Source organism: Tauraco erythrolophus, chromosome 7 (assembly GCF_009769465.1).
Source record: "Tauraco erythrolophus isolate bTauEry1 chromosome 7, bTauEry1.pri, whole genome shotgun sequence".
In the NCBI taxonomy this organism is placed as follows: Eukaryota; Metazoa; Chordata; class Aves; order Musophagiformes; family Musophagidae; genus Tauraco; species Tauraco erythrolophus.
This window is the reverse complement of record NC_141471.1, coordinates 2,736,459-2,741,739: the sequence shown is the minus strand read 5'-3', so window position 1 is coordinate 2,741,739 and position 5,281 is coordinate 2,736,459. Positions and strand designations below refer to the sequence as shown.

General features: G+C 49.9%; 1 pseudogene; it reads right to left on the bottom strand.

Moving 5' to 3' along the window:
- Window positions 1-2,445: 2,445 nt before the first annotated feature.
- LOC104372760 (limb region 1 protein homolog pseudogene) lies at window positions 2,446-3,061 on the bottom strand (annotated as a pseudogene).
- Between the last annotated feature and the right edge of the window lie 2,220 nt (window positions 3,062-5,281).

The window sequence follows — 5,281 nt, the reverse complement described above, 5'->3', positions numbered from 1 at the left end:
CGCGCTGTTCCCTGTTCCTTCGCGTTGCCAACTCGCATGATTTTCTGGCTGACCTCCCAAAAATTGATGTTTTCCTTAAAGGCCCCCGGTGCTGCCAGGCGAGATTTGGCTTCCAGGGGTTCCAATCCGCAAGGTTGTGCTTGCTGCAATTAAAGAAACGCCCCCCCCCCTTAAACTTGGCAACCCCACAATGAAGATGGCTCTAAACCTTTAAAATCTGGTGATTCTTCCATCTCCCAACCATCCAGGGACCCAGTGCACATCCCTCGGCGTTTCTTAACCAGCACCCACCATGTGAAACTACTCAGAATAACTTGTTTTTCCCAGTTTTAAAGAGAAGGGATATTTAAAGAGAAGGGATGCTTCCCAGCACAGCTAGGATGAAGCAGCCAAGTTTTCATCCTCTGATTGAATTTTTCAAGTGTGTTTCTTCTCTCCAGCTGCTTTCAGGGAGGAACGAGCTGGGAAACAGCCTGGCTGGCTGTGCGGGGGGGATGCGTTCCCAGAAGGGGTTTTTCCAGAGGAAACTAGCTCGTAGGATGCTCTGAGGAGGAGGGAGAAGGGAGGCATCACCGCAGCGTGTGCTCCTGCAGCCAGTGCTGCCCTTGACGGAGTCACGAGCTGAAACTTCAGCCCAGATTAAAGTTTTTCAAGTAGATTTTGAGTGAGGAAAACACCCTCAACACAAACCCTTTAGGAAAATCCTTTTGTAGGCGCCCAGCTTGAAAACAACCTTAAATATGTTTCTAAAACAAAAATAAAAAAAAATCTCAGCCTTGCTTTGTTTCAGACCCGGAGCGAAATCTCATTCAGCCTCGTCGAAAACAGTTTCGAGCAAAACCCTGGATCTAAATTTTAAAAGATCGCCCAGAGCCCGAGTGGAGTTGGATTTCTGTAGCTTAAGCATCTATTTAATACGAAACTTTTTATGGCCATAAAAAGAAATAAGACAATATTCATGGCTCTTGATGTTGACTTTATATATATTGACTTTATATATGCATTATATATATATGTCTATATGAAATATGTAAAAATATACTATATAAAATATATACAATATGATATATATATAATATATTACATGGATGAATGAAAGAGTGACATACCCCCCCCAGGCCGAGGAACAGAGCATCCTTTTGTCCCCAAATCCACATTTTCTCCCCATCAGCGATACCCCCAGAGTCGTGGCTGGGCAAGGAGGCGATAAGACGATCCGTACCTTTCACAGCCGGGAAAAAAAGGTGCGTCTGAGCTGCGGGTCTTCACCGCATCACCGGAGACCTTCTCTGGGGCGGGGGGGAAAGCCCTGCAGCACGACCCGCCGCAGCCCTGCAACAAAGCCAAGGAGGAGGCGATTATTCCCGGGCATCTCTCTGCCAGGCACAATACGGCAGCGTTTCAGCGCCCGCGCTCAATGCCGTCATTGTCCCCTCCGGAGACGCAGCTCCTGCGTGCGGTGGCACAGGGTGAAGCTTCTGCTCCTCTGCAAGCTCCCAAAGGCTTCGTCCTACCACGGGAGAGGACCAGGAGACTTTGTTTTCCTCCTAGGGGAGGATAACAGACCTGGGGAGAGGAGAAGATCTCAGTTTTGCCTTGCCAACACCCTTAACGCTATTGCCTGGCGCGAGGTTCCTACGAGAGAGGAAGGAAATAGGATCTTGGATAAAATACATCAGGGGTAGAAAGGTGATGGGGAGAGTGGTCTGAGAATGGCTGTTAACAGCTCACAGATTGTCGTGGTTTAGGCCAATCCGGCAACTAAACTCCACACAGCTGCTCTCTCACTCCTTCTCCAGTAAAGTGGAGAGGAGAAAAATATAACAAAAGAGCTGAGGGTCGAGACAAGAACAGAGGGAGCACCCACCGACCATGGTCCCGGGCAAAATGACTTGGCTTTTTTTAAAGCAAAACAATTTATTAACAGTTACTTAAAAGAATAAAGACAGGCAAAACCAGTTACTTAAGAGGATAAAAAGAGACAAGGCCAGATCTTAAAAACAACACCTCTCCACCCCCCTTTCCTTTTCTTCCCGGCTCTACCTCCTCCCCCCAGCGGTGCAGGGGGACAGGGACTGGGGGAGTGCAGGTCAGTTCATCCATGTTGTTACTGCTGCTCCTTTCTTAAAGGAGGAGGAGCCCTTACACCCTTTTCCCTTGCTCCAGTGGATCCCCTACTCACGAGGAAAATCCACAAACTTCTCCAGTGTGAGTCCTACCCGCAGGATGCAATCCTTCCCCATCGGATTGTTCCAGTGTGGGCTTTACCGCAGTCCCGGATTCTTAGGGAGTTGTTGCCACTTGCTCTGGCGTGGGTCATCCCATGTGTCTCTACCTTGTCGTGAGTCCCATGCTCCACAACCAGGCTCAGGCATCTCCTCTAAACAAAACACATCCCCACCGACATGGGCCATCCCACGGACTCTAGATGCATCTAAAATGTCTCTACCTTGTCGTGCACAACAGAAGTAACAAGCATCCTATCAGTGATATACAGGAATATAAATAAGGGAGGTAGAATTCCCAGAGGTCATACAAAGACTCCATACTGGCAGCATCATTGTCTATGAGTGCTGAAGCCACCCATACGATTCCAAGGATAAGCAGCGCAAGAAGAATAAGCATTACAAGGGTCTCCAAAATGTGCTCTCTGATGCCCTTTTTAAAGCCAGCAAACCCTTCCGATTCCAGGAAGAAAAAGGCAAAGGGCATCAATGCAAACAAACATAAATTTGAAAAACAAGAAGCAAGATTCCATAAACCATGAATTAGTGAGCCATTTAACCACTGAATATAGGAGTTCTGTGGAAAAGAAAGCAGGATCTCATTGCTGATTATTGAGAAAGGTAGAAGCAGGACTGCACCAGCTGAAACTGCTAGAGTGAAGGTGCTCAAGAACAGCGATATTCTTGTAACGATGGCCTCTTCATCCTCTTGCTCATCTGCTTTCCTTTTGGACCTTGTGATTATGAAGTAGGAAACTATGTAGAGAACAGCAAATAGGAGAAAACACTTGGCTGTGGAAGTTCTGCTCGTGGATTGTCACCTCGTCCCGCTCCATCTTCACTGACCCGGTGTCACTGTGGCCGTTTCTCCCAGATCTCAGTCTCTCTGGGTGAACTTGGCCCAGCGGGCACCCCAGGAGCGGGGCTCTCCCCGAGTTCCCCAAGTGGCTCCGCTGCCGCCATCCTCAGCGGGTGGCCCCGGCATGGGCAGCGCCCGGCAGGGAGCCGGGGGCAGCGCTCCCCTCCCCTCTCCTCTCCTCCTGGGCAAAGCACCTTTTCCGGCTCCTTTGTCCCAACGTAAATAGGGCAATTCGCAGAGGCGCCGACTGGCTCAACCCCAAGCAGGATGGGAGTCCGATCTGGTGGCCAGACCCTGCCACCAGAACCACCCCCCCCCCATCAAACCGTCACACAGATAAAACAGAGGGATGCTCTGGGTGGTATTTTGTAGGGAACTTTCCAGGGACTTTGCATCTGGATGCTGCATCCAGTGGAAGAGCACATGGAGGAGCTGGAGAAGATGCAGTGGTGGCCACCGAGATGGTCAGGGCTACAGGATAGGATGCACGAGGGGAGGGTGAGCTGAGTCTGATAAGCAAGGAGAAGAGCAAGGGAGACCTTCTCGATAAATGCAACTATTAAATGGGAAGGTGGTGAGAAAACAGAGCTGAACTCTTCTCAGGGGCACCAGGGACCAGAGAGGCAGCAAGTTTGCTGCAGCCAAGACAAGGCATAAAGGAAGATCCTGCCTGTCTTTAGAAATACCAGGAGCTGCTAGAAGAAGCCCAGGGAAGTTTATTCCCTATGACCACAGTGGGTAGAACAAGGGGGATCAAGTTGGATTTCAGCAATAAAGACAGCAAAGAGCCCAGAGATGCTTCACTGCCATCTGCTTTATTTTTGTTCCTGTTGTCTGCAGGTTAGGAGTAGGTCCTAAAGCCAATGGAGTGAAGCTGCAGCTTGGTGGCCCCAAGGAGCAGGAGCACCCATGCTTTGGAGGGCAGATGGGGTGAAAAAAACCCAAACAACTGTAGTGCATTTAAAAAAAAAAATAGATAAAGGCAAATTAAATGTGGAAAAGCTGCTGTGATGGAGCTGGGCTGCTCCCTGGGGATGCTGGAAGAGGCAGGGTGTGCTGGCAGTGCCTGGAAGCCCGGGGCTGGGAGGAGGGAACAGAAGGGACGTTCAGCCCAGGTTTGAAGCCATGAGGATGTCCGTGCTGGCCGAGATGACCGTAGGCATTACGGTTTGCTGGCCTCCGCAGGTCAAGCTACTGTCATAATTGGCAATCAGACACTGAATCGATGAAGCTCATGAGACCATCCTCCTGGCTCAGGGGAACAGCCTGGCAAGCGCTCTCATCCCACGGACACCAGCCGTGCTTCCCCAGGGAGGGCGAATTCCACCCTGGCATGGGCAGTGACACCAGTCTCCCCTCTCCACCTGAACCTGGGTAGTGTTGTCTCCCTCCAGTCCACGTCACCATGTCCAGAAGGCATCTGTGGGACCACCATGACATTTGAAAGCAAAGGATGCAGCTCGAGTATCCTGCACTTCCAATCACAAAAAAAAAATTATAACCTTCTCCTTTTTTCTCTTTCTATACCCAAGTCAGCACTTGGCTTTTTGGAGAGTTTTCCCAACAGGACTCAGTCCCCATCATCTCTGTGCTGGCTTTGCATTAGGGACATCCCTGCAGCTGGATGCCCACCACATAGACACCTGCTTTCCATCAGCAAGGCTTGATTGATAGCAAACAGGGCCAAAAATCCCAGTGCTTCAAGGGAATATCTATGGCTTAATGTCAGACTGAGGACTTGGCCACCGCGGGGCTGATGGTGGGGGGACGGTCACCCCATCCTTCCCTGTGCCTGTTGGTCTCAGCTCCCAAGGATCTTCTCCCTATGTGGGTTCACTAAAATAAATTCTTCAAGCTCAATGTGGGCATCCACATTTTGCTTTTTCTGCCTCACTTCTTTTATCACCTCCTCACATCTCTGGCAGATGGGATGGGGAAAGTAAAATCTAGGAAAACATCCTGTTCCCTCCTCCTTTTGTGCCTGGGGAGAAGGAGATCAGGCGTCAGGATGGGGATGCATCCCTGATTCCACCAGCATCCGGTTGTACCAGTTGCCGCCGCACGCAATCTGAATTGCAGATGGCTTCTGGCTATTTACGGAGCTGGAGCCACGTCCCGGACAAGCAGAGTCACAGCTTCTATTATTGGAAAAAGCCAAGTCTGTACTGGATTCCCCATTTTTTTTTTTTTTTCCATT